A 26,155-nucleotide genomic window follows, 5' to 3' on the forward strand; every position below is an offset into this window, starting at 1 on the left:
CAGGGTGCCCTCTGGTGGTGGTGGGCCAGCAGTACCTCCTCTTCAGCGGCCCACACAACAGATATTGTGTATGTGGCAAAAGTTTTAGATCTTTGAGTTCATCTCACACAAAATGGGAGCAAAACCAAAAGTGTTGCGTTTATATTTTTGTTGAGTGTATTTTATAGTAGACCTTACAACACACTACACTTGCTTATGTTCTGGACAACAACTGTGTACAATATCAGCTCTCTAGTCGTAAGCACTGTGAAACTGTGAGCCTTTTTGCATGTAAAAGTACCATTCGGCACAGTTGATCCAAATTAGCTCCAAAAGTGCCAAACAGGATTATTTGTATTTTATGACTAATTTGACCATTAAAATAAAAAATACATTTCCATATTTAGATGGATGCAAATTTCCATTCAAGCACTTTCTTTTTCAATATTTCAAATTTTCATATCATAGCATTCATTCCTGTGTGCCCTCTGGCCTCGCTCTGCTCTCTCTGTCACCTTTTTGCACACTCATGCAGGCAGCCTTTGTGCAGGAGTGGTGGCCAAGTGGTTAATGCTCTTGGTTTCAGTTCAGAAGGTTCCGGGTTCAAGTCCCACCCCTGCCGGGCATCCGGCGTAAAACTTGTGCCAATTCAACATGCAGATCCACCTTGGATTTGCTGTGGCGACCCCAAGTGCAAACAAGGGAGCAGCCGAAGGGACTTACTATACAGGCAGCCTTTGTAGCTACAATTCCCATGGTGCACTGGAAAGCTTATCTCATTGGCTAACAGAACATATGAGTCATAGGTTTGATACATCACTGGATTTGCTGACTCTGATTGGGCAAAGTTTTCAATGCGGAAATGCCTTGGACTGCACGTTTTACAAACGAGCGTCCATCAGATGAGTGTGCGTACCGACAAAGGAGTTTACAGTGGATTTAGAGAGTAAACAGGTTAGTGTATAAGCCCAAGCCATGTGGAAAATCAGAAAGTGTCGAAAACCGGTTGTTAGTCACGGGAAAAACGCCTTTTTTGTCATCATACTTTTTCATGGAGTAAAATAGAATTTGATGGATTATAAACAACATACATTACTTTATGGGACATACAACTGGATTGTTTTTTTTTTTGTGGAGTGTCACGAACAAAATGAGCCCACGTATGGCTGGATTTGATTTGTTTTGGAGGTCCAAAATACCCGGACAAGGTAAGAACAGAAAATTATGAATTCTAAGATGATGACAAATTATTAGTTAATGGCATTTGTAGTGGATGGTTGGCTTAGATTGGAGTTGACGGTCATTTTCTTTGAGATTGCCTGATTCTAAAGAGGTACAACATGCAGGTATTGGTTTAAATATGAATGTGCAATAGTGGGCATTACGCTGAAAAGTAACGTGAATCGACCGGATACAGTTCCCAAATCCAATGCCAACAGATTCTCGCAAAATAGCCGTATCGGCATCCAATACCGATACTGAGTATTGGCTCGGGACATCTGTAGGGCCAGCCACAGGTTGAGGTTTTATGGCCGCAGCTGTAGAAGACAGGACGATGTTTCACATCTGTGTGACTTCATGACACAGTGTGAAACAGCTGAGTTTCCATTACAGCTTTGGGAAAAATCTGAGCAAAATTTTCATAATGTCGGCAAAGCAGAATGGCACTATGACAGCATTTTCATTAACTCACTCGCTGCCAAAGACGTGTATATATACGTCAATTGGCCGCCAACCGCTCGCTGCCAAAGACGTGTATATTACGTCAATTACATGTTTTCGTGGTAACCGCCTGCGAACATCCTGACGCAGCTTGTCTGTGGAGATCAAGCTTATATGTGTTGTAATTGTGAAGTTAATCCAGTATGAGGCGGTAGTGTGCTCTGAAGGATCGCCAGTGAGAGAAGAAGAGGGGGCCAGGAGGGTGAGTAGAGGCAAGATGGCGAAAATGAATGGCAAAGGAAAGCTGATGCAGCTCACCCTTGAGCAAGCTCTTTCCCGGAGTACAGAGCGAGAGAGTGTCGGGATCACGGGTGGTTTGGGCAGGGATCGCGGAGAGGAGGTGTCCCAAGAAACGGACGAAGTTCAACCCGGGCCAAGCCGCGTGCGGCGCACACAAATGGTGGCCAGCTCAGAGGATGAATCCGATGGTTTTAGCGAACCTGACCCGGATTCTTCAGACGAGTGGTTACCGTCTGGATCAGGGAGGAGCAGAGACTCGTCCCCAGACGCTCCGGTCACACACAAAAGAGGTACAGTACAATACATACTTATATGTAGCATATATAGCTAACTAAGTTTTACTGATCAGATAAAATGAGAGGATTTTCTCACATAGCAGCAATTGTACATAAATAGATAGCTAACTTTTTACTGATCAAAGGAGAGTAGGATTTTTCTCACATAGCAGCATTTGTTATGGTATTTTCTATCTATTTCCATAATTTACAGGTAGTGGTAAGAATATATATCCAAAATCTGCACATCACATAGCGGCCATAAAAAAATATTTATTTTATGGTATTTGTATCTATTTCCATAATTTACAGGTAGTGCAACCAGCACAGCTGCCAGTGCTAATGATGGCAATGAAAAGAAGAGAGGTAAGAATATACATCCAAAATCTGCACATCACATAGTAGCAATAAAAATTGTTTATTTTATAGTAATGGTATGTATTTCCATAATTTACAGGTCGTGTATCGAGCAGCAGTCGTGGAGCAGATTCTGGGTGGCATACAGATGACTGGACACCAAACCTGTTCCCCTTCACTGCGATCCCTGGACCCCGAAGAGCTGCTGCGGAGCTGGATTCCGACAAACCAGCTGACTTCCTGGAGCTCTTCCTGACTGACGAACTAGTTCAACATACTGTTGACCAGACCAACCTTTACGCCACACAGTACCTCAGTGCACACCCAGAAAGTCTGCCACACAGCAGAGGTTCCTCTTGGAAACCGGTGTCGTCCCAGAACAGAAAAGTTTCTTCGGCCTCACTTTTCTCACTGGCTTTGTCAAAAAGCCACGCCTTGACATGTACTGGAGTGTTGATGAGGTGGACTCTACACCTCATTTCAGTCACACCATGCCAAAACAGTTCCAGCTCATGGCGTTTCCTTCATTTCAATGACAATGCTTCACAGGATGCAGCTGACAGACTGTACAAAGTCCGACCAGTGTTAGACTATGTTCTTGACAAGTTCAAGGAGCTGTATCAGCCAGGGCAAAACATTTGCATTGATGAGGGTATGATGCAGTGGAGGGGCCGCCTGTCTTTCAGGGTTTACAACCCACAAGCCTGTGAAATATGGATAAAGTCATACATTCTGTGACTCTGCGACAGGGTACTGCTTCAATATGCAGCTTATGTTGGGACACCGAACTCTCTGCAGATACCATTTTCTCCCTCCTTGATCGCCTCCCAGGCCATGGCTATACGCTCTACATGGATAATTTTTATATTTGTCGCGCTCTGTGAGCGTTTACTGGGAGCACAAACCAACGTCTGTGGGACACTGAGGAAGAATAGGGGGGAACCAAAGACCATCACAGACCTGGCAAAGACTGATCTGGGGGCGGGGGAAAAAGTTGTGCTGCACAATAAGAAGGTGATGGTGGTAGCGTGGCAGGACAAGCGGCTTGTGAAAATGGTGACAACCTGCCACACAGATAGCGTGAAGAGGGTTGAGGTGTGGCAGAAGGGACACAAAGAAAAGGTTCCCTGTTCAAACCAGAGTGTGTTGTGGCGTACAACTTGTCCATGAATGGGGTGGACAAATTGGACCAGAACATTGCGTACTACCCCTTCATACGAAGGTCACTGAACTGGTCCAAAAAGTTTGTAGCTTATATTTTCCAGCTGTGCATGTTTAACGCATACATAATCTACAAACACAGAAACCGAGGAGAATGCAAAAGCCTTCTCACTTTTATTCGCAGGGTCGTGCAGTCCTGGACCACAAAACTGTGGGGGAAAAAGAGAAGGGCGATGAGAGGAGGTGGGAGAGCAAGTAGAGGAAGCAGGTGTGGGGGCCGAGGGTGATGGTAGGTCTACTCCGAGGGCCTTATAAGACTGACCCAGAGAGCAGACTGGATGGAAAGATGGCCAACCATCACCTGGAACCCCTGATGCCCACCAGCAAAAGGCGAGACCAGCACGAAGGTGTAGGGTCTGTGTACGTAGGGGCCTGCGCAGTGAGACCAGACTCTTTTGTAAGTCCTGTGGTGTCCCCTTGCATGCCGGCGAGTGTTTCACTGCTTTCCATATAAAAAGACATTATGCTGATGGGTGAACACACGCACACACACACACACATGTGCACATATGCACAACAGCTGCAACACACCAAAAAAGTTATTTTGTAAATAGTTGTAATAGTAGGGATAGTAGTAGGGAAATTGTAAATAGTTGTATACAGTGTCATTTGTTTTAGTTGATATAATTGTAAATAAATGATTATTTTTTTGCCATCAAAAGCCTTTTTTCTAGTGTTTTTGTTGTTTTTATAGCAGCAAACAATGTTCACGTTTGAGGTGTCACTAAAGTAAAAAATATTCACATCAAAGTCACTGTCTGGTCGACATGCGTCATTTCACAAAAAGCTGTTTTTCTCACTTTTTAGTTGGAAACTGGTGTTTTAGTGAAACCACCCTATGTTCTCCTGCCAATTACTCAAGAATGGAAAAAGGTAGAGACAAACTTTTTTTTTTTTTTTTTTTGGATGAAAAATAAGACTCTAATCTTTCTGATGGTGGTTTTGGTTTTTTCATAGTCAAAGCAGACAATATTCTGTGGGTCTTGAAACATAGGTCAAAATTCCCCAAAACGGCTGGCAGCGAGGGGTTGGCTGCTCAGAAAATGGCTGGCAGCCAATGAGTTAACGGATAGACTGTGACTGCTGGGTTCTGTGTTCTCTTGATAACTGTCACTGCAGTGACACTCTCACGAAAACTGTAATTCTGATAGCCATTGCCACAGAATGGTAAATACTGCCATTTCTTTGTATTTTGAATTCAGTATTGCAGTAAACATCTCTCATTAACAATCTCTCCGTGTCTTACTCCATCTACACCCCCATGCCATTTATTTCAGAATATCAAAAAGTCATACATTCTGTGTGACTCTGCGACAGAGTACTGCTTCAATATGCATATGCAATATGCATCTGTACCTCATGTGACCTGTAATAGTGTAAAAAGTGTTCCCATTGCAGTTTTATGAAATCAGGCTTTTTCAAATTGCCTGAAAAACACCTTTTGCTAATGTAAAAACTGTTTTGCCGTATTTGAGTGTTTTCCCCCCCAACATACACGTGTTTCCATGAGGTGTATTTTCAATTCCCTACTTCACATTGCACAATTTGGAAGGTAATGAAAATCTGTTCATGGTGATCAAAAGGTATAACTTGGGGATTTAGGAGGCTAAAATGATTTTTGTAACAGAAAATTAAATTGTATATATTTTTTCATTTTTTTGTGATTGCTCATGGAACATTTTCTTGGACAATACGCTGTATTCTTCTGTCATGAGTCGCTGAATATCTTTCGCTTTTGGACTGAACAGGACTAAACAGGAGGTCAGCTTGGACTCTGGTTTATCAGTAATGAAATATCCTTATCATCAGCTCGAGAGGGCTGGATTATCGACACATAAATCCTGAGCTCTGACTGAGGGTACAGTGAGCGATCCCTGTGTTTGGGGGTTTGTCAAGGAATGTCGTCAAAAGCTGTACAAAGAGTGAGCTGTGGTCGTCCCACTGTCTCTGTGTTTTCTTGCCATTCGCCTCCCACTCCTCCCTGCCAAACACAAGGCTCCTCTCCTGTTTGCTCTCCTTTCTCATTGCTCTTCATCGCCTACTACTCTCAGACCAGGTCAGGTTGGACACTTTGTGGGTTTTTTAAAGCCAGAACCTATGTTCCATTTTGGTATGCTTTGTGTGTTGTGTGTGTGTGTTGTGTGTGTGTGTGTGTGTGTGTGTGTGTGTGTGAGTTAGCCAGTGACCAGGAGGTCAGAGGTGACAGGTTGCGTCAGGACTGTTGTCACCACACAGACTGTTGCTACTTCACAGCTCCTACTGTGCTTTGTTGAAGGTTGTTTGGTTCTGAAGCTGAACAGATATGTTTTTTTGTTTTGAGAATATCAGTGAGAGAACTATTTGGATTTATTATGATCGATTGGCTTTTATCATCTTTTCTTGTTCAGTATAAAGGTGTTGACCAAAATTTGGGCCTGACTTGAAACAGACCCTTGAAAAGCAACCTGAAATATGTAAAACTAAGACTATTTCTATCTGAACTGAAATGACCACTGGCGTAGCCTGATGTGTGATTAACCAGAAGATGTCCAGAGAGATGGGTAAAACTATATTAAAGCTGTAACCATTCATAGATTAATCATTTTGAGTCATTATTTGGAGGGGAATGTTTCTCATGTGAATTTTTTGTGGTTTCTTTTCTTCTCTCTAATAATAACAATCTGAATATCTTTGGGTTTTGGTCGACACAAGACATTTGAGGGCATCATTAGTGCAACAGATAACAGAGAAGTTACAGAGGAATCCTTCAAATGGTGATACAAGCACCAAAATTGGGGCAAATACTCCTTAACATTGGTAAAAACTGAGTATCCATTTGAATTTTCAATAGGCAGCCAGATAGGTCAATTTAAGAATTACACAGGGGTCCAAAAAAAAAAAAAAAAAAAAATCCAATCATATTGAAAGCTATACCACATTATTTAACTGAACATAAATATTCCAAGAAGGTATAGTTTGGACTATCTGTGAATGAATGTTATGGAGTTATGGGGTAAAAACATGTACAGGCGTTAGAAGTTAAAGTTGCTCCAAATATTGTTTAAAGTGTTGCAAATTATTGGTTGAGTTAATAGGGTTTTAAAAAGGAATAGTTTGCACCATGTGTCATGCTTAGTTATCACGTTACAGGGTAGCATGTCACATGCAATAGAATCCAATGGATATTGACATTGTTTGGCCTTTACCTTGCAGACCAGGCATTTAACACAGCCAAAACTATTCCATTTATTAATCCTATTAGTTCAACCAATAATTTGCACCACTTTTTACCAAAATTGGAACAACTTTAACTTCTGACCCCTGTACAAAACTGAAACTGACCTTTGTCACCATTCTTAATGTTTTTACCCCATAACTCCATTTAATCAATCCTCAATCATAGATAGTCCAAACTATACCTTTTTGGAATCTTTATGTTCAGACAAATAATGTGGTATAGCTTTCAATATGATTGCAACATTTTTAAATTTTGACCCCTGTGTAACACTTCAGTTGACTCCTGCCTGCTGCCTATTGAAAATTAAAATGGATACTCAGTTTTTTCAAAAGAAAAATGTTTAAGGAGTATGTGTGACAGTTTTGGTGCTTGTTTCCAGAAATGAACAATTATTACAGTTATCTGCTTCACTACATTTTGGGCTTTGGAAAACACTAATTGCCATTTTTCACCTTTTTCTCACATTTTATGGCTCAAACATCTTGGTTTTTATTCGTCACAAAAATAACCAACAGATTAATTGACCATGAAAATAATCATTAGTTGCAGCCTTACACTTGACAATAAAGGAACAAAAGAAACAACCCGTAGTTGGATGCGTGTTAGGACTAGCACAGAGTATTTGTAATCATTCGTGAGTGTCTGTTACCAAATAACTCAAATGGATGAACACAAAACTTAGTAGGAATATTTCTTGGGTGACTGTCTCCAGAAAATTAACATTTGGAGCAGAATGGCCCAGAATTGAGGTTGTTAAAAATGATGTCAAAACACATTTTTCCTGGATGTCTCTGCAGCTAACATGTTTAGAGATTATGTGAGTCTTGCATGTTGCAACCTGTAAATAATTTGAAATCAGTTGTTAGGAGAGCTGTTGTAAGATATCTTGCCAACCAGTTGAAAGGCAGTCCAAAGCTTATTTGTCATCATGTGGAATGTGAGATGTATCAACAGCTGTATAAAATTGACAGTAAAGTCCAATCCCCCCCCCCCCAAAAAACAAACAAACAAAAAAGTGAAACATTTGTTATGAGTGTACAGGGTATGCATTGCTGCTCCGATATTTCTTGAAAGTTGTACCTCTCTTAAAATAATGGCCTAAGTCATATTTTCAAGTTTTTCAGACAAAGAAAACTGAACCAATTATATACAGTACATCTGGCAAGTATTCAGAGCTTCACTTTTTCCACATTTTGTTTTAACATTATTCCAAAATGGATAAAATTCATTTTTTCCTCAAAATTCTACACACAGTACCCCATAATGACAATGGGGACAATATGAACATAGTTTTTACGCCTGCCAAGGACGTAATAAAATCATTGGTGTTTATTTAATTATTTGTCTGTCTGTTAGCAGGATTATGTCAAAACTACTACTGCACAGATTTTGAAGACATTTTCAGATAATAGGCTATGAAGACTTCATTAAATTTTGGAGGTGATCCGGATTTGTGATCAACATTCACTTGATATATATAGGCTTTGAAGGATTACTGTTAGCAGGATTACGTCAAAACTACATCATGACCCTAGCACCCTCATTCATTAGGTCCCCTTCACACATAACACAAAAGACGTAGAAACCAGAAGACAATCCACAAACCAAACACAAAATGGGGAACCACAAAACATTCCGCCTGCTGTTGTAAGGGACGCACGGTCACACAGGTATGCACGACACACCAGCGACGGTTTTGTGTATGCTCGTGCTTATGTGCGTGCACAAAACAGTGTGAGCAGCTGCTACATGTTGCACCACATCGTTCCGCTGTTGTGGAAAGAAAAACAAAACAAAAAAACAGGTGGAACGTGTTGCACCACATCGTGCCTCTGATGTGGAGAAAAGAAAAAAATAAAAACAAGCTTGAACCTGTGGAACCACATTGCGTGCTGCTGTGGAGAAACAGAAAATAAAAATACATGCCACCTGCGGGATTTAAACCTGCAATTTACAAAAGCTCTGATTAACAGACGGAAACTTTACCACTGCGCTACCACCACTGTCCTATAACAGGAGCATAAAATGCCTAAAATCAACAATGAGATAAATGTATTTTTTAAAAAAAGAGAAATTAGACGATGAGGAACTCTTTAATTTTCACCGTAATAACTGACAAAATGGCATTTGTTACAGCGAGCACGCAAAACACACGCACCCACGTGTTGTGGGGGGGAAACGGGGAAGGGCGCAACACACGCGTGATACACACGTACGGCACATGTTTTGAGGGGGGAGCCGACACTCTGGCATGCCACATGTGCTTTGCTTGGCAACTCCACAGGCGTGGGGGCACTGAGACATATTCCACAGCCAGCTTGAAAGTGGTCACGTGCTTGCTATTTTCGTGCTGACAGCACAAATGGCCACACATTTTCTAAGTGTCCAGCGAGCGGTGTTGGATGTTCCTGTGTGTCACCTGGAATTTGGCTGACACCTGCCGCGAGAGGGATCAAATGGGCTCTCATAGGGCACACTCTGTGTTTCAGCCGCTGGTGTGTGCGAATAGTTGTAGCGACAGGTGTACAAGGCATTAGAGGCAGCTCTGATTTTTCATGGCTGGCATGCTGTTACTCATTCATGCGCTAGTCGGCTTCAATCATGTTATGTGTGAAGGGGCCCTTAGGAACAGTGTGGAGAGGATGGAAAAGATGCAGCCAGGACCACCAGGCCTGAGAACTGAACCTGGAGATGTTGTGAACTGTGGGCTGTGGCACACCATCTGGGCCCCAGCAACCTCATTCATCAGAAATCTTAGACAGCTGAAGATGACCTGACCCGGAGCCTTATAGACTGAATAAAATTTTTACATGACATTGAGCAAAGATGTCTAGTTGGAGGAGGCAGCTGCAGAAACATCTGATTTGTCTGCTAGCATGTACCATTTGGCGTCTTTGCCCAGTTCAGCTCACATAATCAATTATGCAAGTGTTTTGTGCTGATTTCATTAAATTTCATTATGAAGTGCCCTGTGTCTTGTTCCAGTCAGTACACACGTTGGATTAGGCAAGTAGTGGATTGATTGTGGCCTGTAACTGCAATGCATTATGGTCTGTTGAGACAAAGGTCCTGTTGCCTCATGGGTCAGTCCCTGAACGGTTCTGGTTTTTATAACAGGATTTGTGATTCTGAGTTTCAGGTGGATGTAACTGCAGCTCCGGTTTAATGTCTGCTTTCGACTTGTGCATTTGAACATGTTGCCTGATGCAGGACAAAAAATAATCACTTGTTGGCTGTGGGTTTCCAAACACATGGATCCCATACCAACATTTGTCAGTGCAGAAGGCTCCAGGTTGACTCATCAAACTGTTGATTAGACATGAGGCAAGTGCTCACGTCTGGTCTCTGCTGCAGATGTCCCCAAGGCTATCGCATGCTGACACGCTGCAAACACACCATTCAGGACGTGACGGGGAGAAATGCTGGGAGTCTTGTGTAATGTCACGGCATTTGTCATCACTCTTTCTTAGACATATTCACTGTATCTCCAAAGGCCTTGTCTTCACATTAAACCAGCTGCATTTTGACTTACAAACATTCATTTTCCTGGCTTTGTTCAAACCTGATAACACAATGTTTTCCATCTGCGGGAGGGTTTTGTTAAAGTTGAAAAATAAACACAAAGTTGAGCATCAGTCGCCTCATTATATTGAGTTTACTGCTGTGTACAGTTTGATCTGAGGAACATTCTGTCCACAGGCTGTTCTGCTGCTTCACAATGGGATACTAAAAACTTTACTTCAAAGTTTTTTTTTTTAAACATTTATTTATCTTTTTTCAACAAGAAACAGAACACTAGAGAATCAGAATCACCTTTATTGTCATTGTAATTTGCATTACGAGATTTGAGTGCAACTCCAAAAAAGGTGCTTTCCGTGGTGCGAGTAATTTTTAGCTAAATAAAAGATAGTGAAATTTAATGGTAAATTATTGACAGCATATGTACAACTAATATAAACATAAGATAAAATAAAATGTGGACCAAGTAAAATGTAAAACGAGAATTAATTACAACTGTGGAATCATATTACACGGGAAATTGCTCATGGTTTACAGATATTGCACAAGAAACATGAAAGGTGCTAATTACAGTGATTTGTTATTGTTCAGTGCAGTGATCGCTCTGGGGAGAAAGCTGTCCTTGAGTCTGTTTGTCCTAGTTTTGTTTGACCTATACCGTCGGCCGGAGGGTAGTAGGTCAAACAGGTGGTTGCTGGCGTGGGATGTGTCTTTGCTGATGCTGACAGCTCTGCTGAGGTAGCGAGAGCTGGCAGTGTCTTCCAGGCTGGGCAGAGAGCAACCAGTGATCCCCTGGGCCGTTTTGATCACCCTCTGCAGCGCTCTCCTGTCTGCTGCTGAGCACCCCCGTACCACGCTGTGATGCAGTACGTCAGGATGCTCTCAATGGTGGCTCTGTAGAACAACACCAGTAGCTTCTCCTCCAGATTGTTTCTCCTGAGCACCCTCAGGAAGTGGAGTCACTGCTGTGCTGTCTTCACCACCACTGTGGTGTTGGCAGTCCAGGAGAGGCTGTCAGAGAGCAGCATAACATTTTAAAAGTACAAGCATAATGAAAACAGGGATGGGGCTGATCAGATCCAATATTGGCTATATCGGTACAATGGTTTAATAAGCTGTTGTACTGAGAGGTGGAAGCTCCATTGTGACCTACGATACAGCAAAAACATTTGAAAAAGCACCACATTAAAGAGCACGAAGATTTTTTTTTAACCGGGACAGAAAGACAGACGAAGCCGCCTGGAAGGGTGCAACAATTTACCCAGACTAACTCCAAATATGAGTAAATTAAATACTTTTTTAAATTTACTTTTTGGTGGTTTCTTGTGGCATTTTCAAAATGCGGAAATGCGATCCTTCCTGAAATCGGTACACGTACTTGGGGTGGGTGTGGCATCTGGTGTTCAAGAGATGAAACTTCAGCCACTGACCCAACAATGGACCCATTTGCATGTACATAAACATGTATATCATTAATCAGATTTATTTCATTCTTTTGCATTTGTGTGTGTTTCAGCATTCTAAAGAGCTAATTTCTTGGAGGGAGAGAGGGAGTGAGAGAAGGAAAGAGAGGTCTGTCTTTTTAAAGTTTATGCCTTTTTTTTCCAAGACCCGTCATTTCTTATCAATCAAGATTTGATTGATTTGACTTGATTTTTTTCACGGGGGCGCCCCATAAATTGCATACAAGTACATGTACTGTTTTGAGGATGCAGCGCATTTCTGCCACAAGAAAAATGCCACAAGAAATCACAAAAAAATAAAACAAACTACTTTATGGCATCAGATCGGTGCCAAAACCACAGTCGCGTAAAAAATTAATTTGAGTGTATTATTTATTTCACATGGGTAGATATTAACTGCATGATAGTAGATATAAACTGGTAAAGATGCTCCCTGGAACACCTCCCTAGGAAGGCACCCAGGGGTCATCCAACCAGATTTCCGAACCACCTCAGCTGGCTCCTTTCAATGTGAAAGAGCAGTGGCTGTACTCCGAGCTCCTCATGGATGGCCGAGCTTCTCACCTTATCTCTAAGGGCGACACCAGCCACCCTCCTAAGGAAGCCCACTTCGACCGCTTGTACCCACGATCTAGTTCTTTCGGTCATGACCCAGTCCTCATGACCATAGATGAGAGTAGGAACGAAGATTGTCCTTTTGGCTCGGGTCCCTTTTCGTCACAACAGTACGGTAGAACGAATGCAATACCGTCCCTGCCGTGCTCATTCTTCAGCAAATTTTGCGCTCTATTGTCCCCTCACTCATGAACAAGTCCCTGAGGTTACTTAAACTCCTTCACTTGGCAAGATTGCAGTCCCTACCAGGAATAGGCAATCCATCGGTTTCCTGCTGAGAACCATGGCCTCAGATTTAGACGTGCTCATTCTCATCCCAGCTGCTTCACAGTCTGCTGCAAACTGCTCCAGTGAGTGTTGAAGGTCACAGGACGATGAAACCAACCGTCTTGATATCTTGTCCATAAATATCACAAACAGGATTGGTGACAAGGTGCAGCCCTGACAGAGGCCAACCCCCACTAGAAACAAGTCCGACTTACTGCCGAGAACCCGAACACAGCTCTTGCTTTGTGAGTACAGAGATTGGATGGCCCTGAGAAGGGATCCCATACATTGGACAATAAAAGAGTAAAATTTGCAGCCCGCAGACCCTGAGGTGAACCAGCATTCACTCCCAAGTACTTAAAACCAGAATGAGTCAGATGGAAAGGAAGATCAGGTTGTCTCAGGCACTATGCAGTTACATTTATAGGCAAGCATTCACTTTTTTGTATGTTAAGCCTATATCCAGAAAAAGAGCCAAAATTTTGGAGTACTGCCATAATAGATGTTAAATAACTAGTTGGATTTTTGATATAAAAGTAAATTCCGCATACAGATCTCGTGTTTTTTTTTTTTAACTTGAAAAAAATCAAGTCTCGACTCAGAGGGAGGACTGATGGGTTTCTAAAACTGCAACCTTGTATTGATTGTGTTGTACCATTGAAAACCTTTGGACCTGATTAAGCTGATTGTCATGGGTGTGTTTTGTGTGTGTGTGTGTGTGGTGGGGGGGTTACATTATTTTTTTCATGGAGCCTGTGATTGGTATGTTAGGATTGGATGTTCGAGTTGCAGCACACGTTTGATTTTGCTTTAGTTTGTTCTTTAGAAGATGTGCTGAAGTTTTGTTTCTTATTTAAAAAAAAAAAAAAGATAAATAAATGTAAAAAAGGTTATTCGTACAGACAGAAGCTGGTGGTGGTGGTGACGGGGGGTGTATACAAGAGATGAATCAAAGAAATAAATCTGTCGCCAAAACCAAATTTCTTCAGGTCTGTGAAAAGGTACTCCCATTCCACTCTATTAAATGCCTTCCTTTGAAACTAGTCTGTGCATTTGATATAATGTAAGGGAGGATTCCATCTGTACGAGATGCTAACAGTTTCGCCAAAATTTTCACATCCACATTAAGGAGGCTAATAGGTCTATAATAGGCTTGTGAATCTCATCACTGACGATTCGATACGCACCTCGATACACTACCAGCGATATGATACATATAACGATACAACCAGGAGGATACAATGTGATACAATTCAGCCCTATTCCCGATTTGATGTGATTGGATACGTATTTGATGGTGATTCAGTTCCTCACAATGCAGTTCGATGCGATTTGGTGCGATACAATTAATGATGGGTATTGATAAGATTTTATCTATCGATGCCATTATCAATTGCTCTTATTGATGTGATTCTTTATTGATTCCCTTATCAATACCTCTTTTGAATTTTCTGTGTACAGTGGTCCCTCGTTTATCGCGGGAGTTCCATTCTAAAAATAACCCACGATAAGCAAAATCCGCGAAGTAGTCAGCGTTATTTTTTACAATTATTACAACCCCTGGCAAAAATTATGGAATCACCGGCCTCGGAGGATGTTCATTCAGTTGTTTAATTTTGTAGAAAAAAGCAGATCACAGACATGACACAAAACTAAAGTCATTTTAAATGGCAACTTCTGGTTTTAAGAAACACTATAAGAAATCAGGGGAAAAAATTGTAGCAGTCAGTAACGGTTACTTTTTTAGACCAAGCAGAGGGAAAAAAATATGGAATCACTCAATTCTGAGGAAAAAATTATGGAATCATGAAAAACAAAAGAACGCTCCAACACATCACATTTGTATTTTGTTGCACCACCTCTGGCTTTTATAACAGCTTGCAGTCTCCGAGGCATGGACTTAACGAGCGACAAACAGTACTCTTCATCAATCTGGCTCCAACTTTCTCTGATTGCTGTTGCCAGATCAGCTTTGCAGGTTGGAGCCTTGTCATGGACCATTTTCTTCAACTTCCACCAAAGATTTTCAATTGGATTAAGATCCGGACTATTTGCAGGCCATGACATTGACCATATGTGTCTTTTTGCAAGGAATGTTTTCACAGTTTTTGCTCTATGGCAAGATGCATTATCATCTTGAAAAATGATTTCATCATCCCCAAACATCCTTTCAATTGATGGGATAAGAAAAGTGTTGAAAATATCAGTGTTCACTTGTGCATTTATTGATGATGTAATGACAGCCATCTCCCCGGTGCCTTTACCTGACATGCAGCCCCATATCATCAATGACTGTGGAAATTTACATGTTCTCTTCAGGCAGTCATCTTTATAAATCTCATTGGAAAGGCACCAAACAAAAGTTCCAGCATCATCACCTTGCCCAATGCAGATTCGAGATTCATCACTGAATTTGACTTTCATCCAGTCATCCACAGTCCACGATTGCTTTTCCTTAGCCCATTGTAACCTTGTTTTTTTCTGTTTAGGTGTTAATGATGGCTTTCGTTTAGCTTTTCTGTATGTAAATCCCATTTCCTTTAGGCGGTTTCTTACAGTTCGGTCACAGACGTTGACTCCAGTTTCCTCCCATTCGTTCCTCATTTGTTTTGTTGTGCATTTTCGATTTTTGAGACATATTGTTTTAAGTTTTCTGTCTTGACGCTTTGATGTCTTCCTTGGTCTACCAGTATGTTTCCCTTTAACAACCTTCCCATGTTGTTGTATTTGGTCCAGAGTTTAGACACAGCTGACTGTGAACAACCAACATCTTTTGCAACATTGCGTGATGATTTACCCTCTTTTAAGAGTTTGATAATCCTCTCCTTTGTTTCAGTTGACATCTCTCGTGTTGGAGCCATGATTCATGTCAGTCCACTTGGATCACTCCTTTTTAGATGCAGACTAATGCCGCGTTCACACCGGGCACGACGTGAGCGACTGCAGCCAGGAAAAATGATTATGATTAGTAAAGAATTGATTTTGTGGGTGTTCTCAGGATTTGTGTGTGCTGCTTCCTGCAGGGGGCAGCATGGTCAAACATTCTTGCTTATTCTTTAGGTCTTTTACCGATTTTGATGCTTTCAAAAGCGATCGTGTTAAAAATCAGTTTCAGCTCTTTAGTAACTGCAAATGTCTCATAGCCAACACTGGAATTTATTGGTTATCGATTATCTGTAACTTCCGATACATTTTTTGGGTGGTTTATCGGTTTATCTTTATCAAAGATAACTTTTCAGTTATGTTATCTGTTATCGAAGTTAATTTTTGGGTTATCTGTGCCCACCACTGCTGGTTTCTAAACACAATTATGACAGTTTTTGGAGCGAGCAGCAGCCCTACTTGCAGCAGCGGGGAGCGGAGCTTTTTCCTCAAACTGGGTCCCGCAGAGGTGGAAGGACCACTGAAAGCGGTCGTCACCCAGACACAGCTCCTGCAGCAAATAATGATACTCTTTGTATTGGGAGCTTTTCACAACAACTCGCTCCGTGTGATCAAGGTCCGTCATGTTAGCTTGACTGACAACCGGAGCCGGCGAGCGGAATGAAAGCTCGTCCTATTTGATGACGCACTGGGGTGAATTTTCGCAGCGAAAGTCCACCCAAGCAGAGCGACACACCGGGCGAAGGAGGCGCGTCCGTCGCCTGGCGACCCACGCGAATTTGTAGCGTCTGATCGCGCCCGGTGTGAACGCGGCATTACGAGCAGATCTGATTTGATGCAGGTGTTAGTTTTGGGGATGAAAATTTACAGGGTGATTCCATAATTTATTCCTCAGAATTGAGTGAGTCCATGTTTTTTTCCCTCTGCTTGGTCTAAAAAAGTAACCGTTACTGACTGCCACAATTTTTTTTTTTTCCTGATTTCTTATAGTGTTTCTTAAAGCCAGAGAGTTGCCATTTGAAATCACTTTAGTTTTGTGTCATGTCTGTGATCTGCTTTTTTTTCTACAAAATTAAACAACTGAATGAACATCCTCCGAGGTCGGTGATTCCATAATTATTGCCAGGGGTTGTAGGTTCAAAAGGTTCAAAGGTTCAAAAGGTTTATTGTCATATGTACAGTAAGAAACGTATTTCCCTGTGCAATGAAATTCTCTTCTTTGCTGCTCTCACCGGGTGTCTATAATAAGTCAAAATAGGCATTAAAAAAAAAAAGCATTAAAAGCATTAAGCATTAAAAAGTAAAGTAACAATAAAGGTGCAGTTACAGTATGAAGTGAAATGAAATAATGTGCAAATAGCAAGATTCAAGTATTAACAGTTAACAGTTAACAGTAAAGTAACAGTAAGATGCAACAGTGTGAAGTGACCCCAGGGGGTCTGCTCAGTCCTTAGCAGCATTCAGCAGTCTGATGGCAGTGGGGTAGAAAGAGTTTTTGAAGCGGGTGGTTTTGCATTTCACACTCCTGAACCTCCGTCCTGAAGGCAGCAGTGTGAACAGTCCGTATTGGGATGTGTAGGGTCTTTTATGATGGCGGCAGCTCTATTGTGGACTCTCCGATGGTAGATGCTCTGCAGAGATGGTAGTGGCGTCCTCGTGATCTTTGATGCGGTCTTCACTACTTTCTGCAGGCGTTTGCGGTCATTCACCGTTGAGCTGCCATACCACGCAGTAATCGAGGTGGTGAGAATGGACTCAATGATGCAGCTGTAGAAGTTGCTGAGAATCTTGGGTGACATGCCAAATTTCCTCAGCCTCCTCAGGAAGTACAGCCGCTGCTGAGCCTTCTTTACCACCTGTGTGGTGTTAAGTGTCAAAGTGAGGTCACTACTGATGTGGACCCCCAGATATTTAAAGCTGCTCACTCTCTCCACCTCGCGGCCTTGGATAGACAGTGGCTGATGAGGTTCCCTCTCCCTCCTCATGTCCACTATCATTTCCTTGGTTTTATCTGTGTTCAGGGTGAGGTTGTTGACTCCACACCATGTCACCAGGCCTTCCACCTCCCTCCTGTAAGCTGCTTCGTCTCCGCCGGTGATCCGTCCAATCACAGCAGTGTCGTCAGCAAACTTTATGATGGTGTTGTCGGGGTGAGAGGCGGCACAGTCGTAGGTGAAGAGGGTGTAGAGAATAGGGCTGAGGACGCAGCCTGCGGGTACCGATGTTGGTGGTGATGCTGGCTGAGGTCCTATTCCCAATCTTGACAGACTGTGGTCTGCCAGTCAGAAAGTCCAGAAGCCAGTCACAGAGGGTGGGGTGGAGTCCAAGGGCAGACAATTTGTAGGTGAGTTTGTGAGGGATGACCGTGTTGAAAGCAGAGCTGTAGTCAATGAAAAGTACTCTGATGTAAGAGTCTTTATTTTCCAGGTGGGAGAGGGAGGCGTGCAGGGCGGCGGCAGTGGCATCCGAAGTTGACCTGTTGTGCCTGTAAGCGTACTGCAGGGGGTCTGTGATGTCCGGTATGCAGCCCTGAATGTATGACAGTACCACTCTCTTGAAACACTTCATAATGATTGGAGTGAGTGCCACTGGCCTATAGTCATTCAGGCAAGATGGGGGGTTCTTCTTGGGGAGGGGATGATGGTGGTGGTCTTGTAGCAGGTGGGAACAGTGCATTGACTGAGGGAAAGGTTGAAGATGGAGGTAAGAACGTCAGTCAGCTCGTTGGCACACGCTCTGAGGGCACGACCAGGTATGTTATCCGGCCAACAGCTTTCCGGAGCCGAATACTCCTCAGTGCTCTGTGTACCTGGGCTGGTGTGATAACGGATAGATCCGTAAGACGTTTAAGGCTGTAAAACCCCTCACTAACACCTTTATACACTTTTTCTCAAACAGGCATTAACATTTCATCCACTTTTCTCTCATGTGTAAACACTCTCAAAAGTTCAAACCTTAGTAGAAAAATAGAGACCAACCTGTTTTCAGGCCCAAACATTTGTTTGAGAAATAAAAAAGAACGTTTTCCTATAAATAATTATGATGGCTTTTAGAACTAAGGAATTTAATTTATCGATCAACCTACGAGGTTGGACACATAAGAAATTATTAATAGTGACTGACCAGTATTTCACAGTTCCTCTGATCGTGCCTCTTTGTCCTGGGCCGCTGCGCTGTCGCGTCTTTTTTCATCTAGGCGAGAAGATTCTTATAAACAGACACGCAGAACACAGATGCGCGTGCTCTGCCTTCGCGGTGCTGTGACCGGCCTGCTTGATGAGGACGCAGAACACAATGCGCTGTAAAAAAAACAAAAAAAACATGCAAAATTGGACTAAAAAAACATCCGCGAAACTGCGAGGGGCCGCAAAAGGTGAAACCGCGTTATTCACCTTATTCAGGCCCCGCCCACTTTTACAGCAGAGGCATTTCCGTTTTGGATAGGACTTCCGGTGAGCGGTGTTTTCAATACAGAACAACGGAAGATATTACATGGATAGAAACAAAAACCTTTTGAAAAGCTCAAAGGGATCGACTCTGGCTCACCCACGGGTCATAACAGAGTGGGAAGATGACATGAAAAAGTGGCCCTCGATTATTTTTAACTGCTTTGTGTTTTCACTCAGTGTGGACAGTTTCGCTATGAGGAACTACGAGCTTCGCACCGCACAGCGCCGCTGAAGCTCATATAAAAGCACAATCAAGTTAAAATACTACCCGACAAGTAGTATCACCATAATGCCAAGATTACGTAACGTTAATATACGTATGGTGTTATTTCATGCAGTGTTTGGTTGTATCAAATGCCAGAAAATGAGTAAATAAGATAGCAGCTAATGCTACAAACAGCTTACCCATTTGTCTTACTAGCATCCCCCGTGGCTTCTTCAACGGAGCGTTACAGTCCAATAATTGCTCTGGGTAACGATCCAGTGGTGTGAGTTTTTTTTCTCCATAAAATTAAAAGAACAGACAAGGACGTTTGGGTGGATTTTTCAAATTCAGCACCTTTAGCCAGCACCAGAGATCCTTGTCTTTCAATGGAGGGGGAACAAGTTAAATGCTGGTCCACAGCACTCAGATCTCTGCTTTCCATGTTCAAAACATCGTTCTGAAAGTGATAGTTTCCTCTTCTTCCAGTTGTTGTGGCACCTACAAACTGAACAATTAATGCTGCTCATGTTCGGACACTTCTAGTGTACTGTGTTCCCACGGAGATAATCATTGATGCAGTGGCAAACCGGAAGTTGCTTGACAAAATGACGCCGCCCGCCCAGCCCTGACTTCCTGAATAAGGTGAATAGCGAGGGACCACTGTACTAAAAGTAGGCTTTACAGGTTTACTATGTAAACACATTTTATTTAGTCTTAAAGTAAAGAAATATGAAATTGGTCACTGGGATCCTTGATTTCTGGACATAAATAAAAATCAATAAAATCTGTACATGGTCTCTGATCCTTGATGTACTTGATGGATCATTGACTCTGATGGAAATAGAATAAACAAAATCTGTACTTTTTGTCAAAAGCATTTCCTTTCAGATATTAATGGCACAAATATTACTCCATAGATTCTGAGCTGAGCTCTTCAGTTGGCTGTGCTGCACATCAGTATGTAATTCATAAAAAATGGAGGATGTCTCATTTTGGGGAAAAAATAGGTCTGGTTGGTTGTAGTTTATTGTTGTATCATAATATTTAGAAAGAGGTGTCATTTGATGTAAAACAGTGATTCAGTCTGAAGTTATTAAATCAAGACCGAATTCTGTGCGGCTCTTTGGAGCTGTGCCCTTAGTCCCACAAAATGGAGGATATTATTATTATTATTTCCTTTATCTGATGGACAACTTCAGTTTACGCACCAGCTGGTGCTCACGCCAGAGAACCATCGCATAAAACTCTGGTGTGGAATGTTGAACGATTATTGTTTCTTGCCAGCAACAAGAGTTCCAGTTTGTGACTTTAATCCACACAAAGGGACTTATGATTGACATTTTAAATGGCTTTGAGAGAGGTTAAGGAAGACATTGTGGACCTGCCGCTAGAAGCGAAGCAAAAAAACAGTGAAGAGCAGGTAGAAGCGCTGCTTTGTTGCTTCAAGCAGATTCGCTGCAGTCTGCAGTCATTATAGAGAAATGATCATTTCCCGATAAACACCCTCAAAAACAACGGCTGCTTCCATGTCCCGAACTGAAGGCCCGATAAGGGAACCGTCAAGCAAAAAGGCTATTGATTTCAACATTTTGTTGTGGTAGAAATGTGCTTTCTGGCTTCCGTCTGTGGTGCATTCAGTGTGCATCGGAAAAAAAATCTATGCAAGCAGGCAGCGAGCGATGCAACATGATTCATCCCGTCAAATGAATTGATGCACACCGAATGAAACAATGCACTCGCATCACACGTTTGTATCTAGATATCGATTCATATCGATTAATCTCCACTTGCCTAGTCTATAAGACGCATGGGAAGTCAGATCTTTTCCTTGCTTCAGTGGTAATGAATTGGAGTCCTGTCTCAGCATTGTGGGGAGGGAAACCCTGTTCCAATGATTACTCAAAAACTGATAAATGTAACAGGGCTAATTTTGTAAAAATCAGAAGGGAATCCATCAGGGCCAGGGGATTTGCCGCACTGTAACGATTGAATCAAGGATAAAAGCTCTTCCAGATTAAGGGGTGCATCGTTGTCTTTTTGGAGTGCAGACTACTCTACCTTGTCCATACTCTGATCAAAATCAGTGTGCGCAGATTCAAGAGAAATAATACGTAAACTGTGGTCACGCACTGCAGATTGGACACTGTACAGCTTCGATGCCAAACTTGTTAAAGAAGGCTTAAAGTCTATAGACAGCTCAGCTCTGTGGTATTCCACCAGAAGGCTAATCTCCACCATACTTACAGGTGCAGCAAGTGGCGAAGTTTCTCTGTCTCATTCAGACTTACTTGAGACTTGGATATTTTTTAGATGATCAGAAAATGGTAAATACAAAAAATAAAAACAAAATTAGGATTCCAAACAAAACATGCATAGTGCAGCGGGGTGAACCGGATAAGCGTCTACTCACTAAATGTCATACCTGAAGTCACTCACTTCAAAGTTTTGATTGTATTGCTGCAACGATTAAATTAATCGACAACTCTTTTGATAATGGAATTGTTTTGAGTCATTTTATTAAAATAAAGAATATCCAAATTCTTTGGATTCAACTTGTTAAATGTGAGTATTTTCTGGTTTATTTTACTTGTTGCTTTACTCCAGTCTAACTTTTTTTATAATTATGAAAATACTTAGTTGCAGCCCCAGTGAACAGATGAATGAGTCTATTCCTTTCTGTTTAACATAACTCAAAAACCATCAATTCTGTCTGTCTGTCTGAAAAACATGATCATAATTGCGTTTTAACAATGACTCATACTAGAAGTTGTGGCTGCTGTTGCAGTTGGAGAAGTTTGAGCCTTATGTTTGGCATCAAATGATTTTTAATTTTATTTTCTGAATTTTTTTTGTCAGGTTTCACTGATTTTAAGATGTTGCTCTACATCCATTCATTCATTTTCTATTCCAGCTTACTCCAATTAAGGGTCATGGGGGTTCTGGAGCCTGTCCCAGCAGTCAGAGAGCATGAGACAGGATAGACAGGACGCCAGTCTATTGCAGGGCATGTTGCTGTAGCATTGCTGAAAATTACAGTGCTGTGAAAACGTTAGTGCCCCCTTGAGCTTTTACATGTTAGAAATTGTTTTAGGACACCAAAATCCAGGCTTGTCGTATTAAAATTTCTAAAATTATGCCCTTTAAACTCACAGTGAAAACTAATCTCATATCATGAATTAAAAGAAATAAAGATCTAAAATCCAAAATGATAGCGTGAATAAGTAAGTGCACCCTTTAGTATAACACATACAAATCATCACTTTTACATCCACTCTTCTTCAAACAAGTCAGGGGATGGATACATGACCATTTCCAAGACACTTATGTCTTGGACTTTATTTACATCAATTATGTAGAAATACAAACAGTATGGCACTCTGTGGTAAATCTGTGTGGAGCAGACAATTCTCAAAAACTACAAATGAGACTACGGTGCCCAGTGACATTGGTGTGTGTGTGTGTGTGGGGGTAAGAGAGAGAATGGGTTAATGTGAGGCATCAATGTAAAGTGTTTTGACCGTGAAAGCACGATATAAATGTAATCCACAGTCCATACCAGGAGGGACGAGATGCAAATACATATAGAACTCCCAGTGGAATGCATTCTCAGTCAAAAGCATCAATAAGATGTTGTTAATGCAGAGCAGTATAGAAAGCAAAACTTGCTGGAAAACATGAAGGGCAGCAACAAATGACTATCTACTACTTTTGGTTTGTCTTTAAATGTTGAACACAAATGTTAAAATTTCTCAGAATGCAAGCTGACTTCAGATGACTTACGAGGTCTTTTAGATAAGAAACCGACACTTTTATTTATTTTTTTAACTATATGGATTTGAATGACGTGCGATTACAATCATGCTTGAACCCTCGTGCGCATGCGTGAGTTTTTTCACGCGTGTTGGTGATGTCATTTCTCTGTGGGCAGGCCTTGAGTGAGATGTGGTTCAGCCCTCTCGGCTGAATTCTTTTGTTTCACACGCTGCTCGAGACGGCGCGCGTTGCTTTATCAAAAAATTTTCTGGACCTGCGAGGAATATCCGAGTGGACACTATTCGAGAAATTAAGCTGGTTTTCGGTGAAAAGTTTAACGGCTGATGAGAGATCATGGGATGTTTCTGTCGGTGTAAGGACTTCCCACGGAGCGGGATGTCGTGCAGCGCTTCCAGGCGCCGTCGTCGGCCTGTTTCGACCTGAAAACATCCTAATTTAAGGCTCTGTTGACCCAGGACGTCGTGAGAGAACAGAGAAGATTCAGAAGAGGCCGGCATGAGGACTTTATGCGAACATTCCATTGTTTAAGGACATTTTTTAATGAAAGACATGCGCGCAAATTCGCCGAGTCGTCACGGAAACGACTCGGCGAATTTGCGCGCCACGACAGGAAAAACACCTCCGTGTTGAAAACCATTTGTAAAATTCAGGCGGCTTTTGATGGCTTTCAACAAGTGAGTAACTGAGAAATTGTTTAACAGCTTGGGCATGTTCCAACTTGCCCGTTAAGGTTTCCAACGGAGGTGTTTTTCCTGTCGCGACCCCCCGCGGTCGGGTCCGGCCCGACATGCGACTCTGCCCGCACATTCTTTCATTACAAAATGTCCGTTAACAATGGAATGTCCGAATAAACTCCTCATGCCGACTTCTTCTGAAAGTTCTCTGTTCTCTGACGACTTACTGGGTCAACAGAGCCTGAAATGTGGAAGTTTTCAACTTGAAATGGCGAGACGCTGCCGCCTCGAAGCGCAGATCGCCGTCAGGCGCCGTGAGCCGTCCTTACGGCGACACTACCAGACCAAAATCTCTCATCAGCCGTTAAAATTTTTACCGAAAACCAGCTGAATTTATCGAATGGTGTCCACTCAGTTGTGCCTTACAGCTTTTGAAAAATTTTTTATCAAACAAAGCAGCAGTCTCTGAGCCATTCCTAAACAATGAAAAAATCGACGAGAGGGTGGGCCACTCCTCACTCAAAGACTGCCCACAGGCAAATGACGTAACCGACAGGCGTGAAAAAACTCTCGCATGCCCACGAGGGTTCAAGCATGTCTGTAATTACACGTGATTCAAATCCATATGGTTTTTGAAAAAAATAAGGTCAGATACTTTTCTAATAGACCTCGTATTTTGTCCAGCACTTGAAACCAAAAAGTTATTCCATGTGATGATGATGATGATGATACACAAAATCAATCAACAAATTCTTGTTTTGTATTTGAAGAGGTATTTGTATTTATTGTATTTTTATTAAGGTATCATCAATGTATATTGATGATACCTTAATAAAAATGAACAGCAAACATATTTGATTTGTAGTAACTTGACGTGAATTGTGACAAAGATTTCTACATTTCTCCCAATATGATTTTAAAAAACGAATACTTCAGAACATAATGGATCCTTTATTACAGCTCAGCCTACTTTAAAAAAGTTTGTGTGTGTGTGTGTGTATATGTATATATATGTATGTATATGTATGCGTATATATGTATATGTATGCGTATATATGTATATGTATGCGTATATATGTATATGTATGCGTATACACACACACACACTAGTATTGGAAGAACATTATCTTGATGATTATCCAGCTCATATGTCAATATGGCAAAGAAATGGTAAGATGGTAGAGAGTGGAATGACCACTGGAGGGAGCCTTTATGTTATCGGTGGCACAGAGAGAGAGAGAGAGAGGAGGGAGGCGAGACTCCATCACTAACTAGGAGGCAACAGCTCTGCTTTACAGTTGAGAGAATTCAGCGTGTCTCTCTCTGGCAGGAGGAGCATGCTCCTTCTTTCTGCTGTATGTCATGTGGATTTTTCACCATTAAACCACGGTGGGTGGTCGTAAAACCAACAAACAAAAAAGATGACTGCTGGAATAATTCATCAAGGTGGATCGATCCGGTGGAGTAGCAAAGAAGAACTCCCCTGACTCACTTTGGAGGATTTCTCTCTTGGTCGGTCTGTACTTACTAAATATTTCCTGTTGCTAATTTGGCTTATTGACAGTTATTTTTCTACAGGCATCCTTGTGTAATGTATCATCTTCTTCTGTGTCATGCTCAAATTTTTACTCTGCATCCACAGCACTGACAGTATTTGACATAAAGCAGTGATCTGGAGCTGTAAAGCACAATATGCTAAAATTATTTATGAGCTGTCATGAGAATTGCACAATATTTTCACTTTGTCTCTGACTGTACCTGTCGGTTTGCACTGACCACTGTCATGGCTTCTTGTACTTGTGGTGGTTGTGGTCATTGATTTGATTGACACTTAAGTCGAGCATTGACACAGTGGGGCAGCGGCTGCATGCGGTGGAGCTATCTGTTATTGCTCATGTTTATTTGGCTCTGCACGATCATGAGCAATAAAAGTGAAAAGGGCCAACTAGGGATGTCCTGATCCAGATTTTTTTTTTACTTCCTATCCAGTCCGATATTTGAAATGATTAGTCTTGCCGATACTGATCCGATACCTATTTTGAAAGCATTAAAAAACACAACCATTATTACTCTTTATTCTCCTCTCCTCAATAAGATAAAAGTATATACTATTTTAAAGACATGATTTGACTTCATTCTTTCATTCATTGCATGACAGACAGAAAGTGTGGCCAAGTATACATAGTGTAAATAAAAATGGAAATAGGAATAAAAAATAAAAATATATTTGATAATCAAAATTAAAATATTGACACATATGAACATAAAGCTCATGAAGTGCCGAGAGAACTCATC

The 26,155-nt window shown here is 41.7% G+C and overlaps 1 protein-coding gene and 1 long non-coding RNA gene across 5 annotated transcripts in view; both read left to right on the forward strand.

The window, feature by feature from the left end:
* cyth1a (cytohesin 1a) overlaps window positions 1–26,155 on the forward strand; it is a 195,110-nt gene that overhangs the window by 104,839 nt on the left and 64,116 nt on the right. The window contains exon 1 of one of the 4 annotated variants that reach the window (XM_034190844.1): window positions 25,328–25,372. The exons of the other annotated variants lie outside the window; for them this stretch is intronic. The gene's annotated coding sequence lies outside the window, so the exon portion shown is untranslated. Of the gene's footprint in view, window positions 1–25,327; window positions 25,373–26,155 lie in introns of those variants that run through there. 4 annotated transcript variants of the gene reach the window in all.
* LOC117528243 lies at window positions 1,094–26,048 on the forward strand. Its single transcript, XR_004565713.1, has 4 exons — window positions 1,094–1,372; window positions 16,584–16,599; window positions 24,454–24,456; window positions 26,037–26,048. It is a non-coding gene; the product is annotated as an uncharacterized LOC117528243 (long non-coding RNA).

Source organism: Thalassophryne amazonica, chromosome 16 (genome assembly GCF_902500255.1).
Source record: "Thalassophryne amazonica chromosome 16, fThaAma1.1, whole genome shotgun sequence".
Classification (NCBI taxonomy): domain Eukaryota; kingdom Metazoa; phylum Chordata; class Actinopteri; order Batrachoidiformes; family Batrachoididae; genus Thalassophryne; species Thalassophryne amazonica.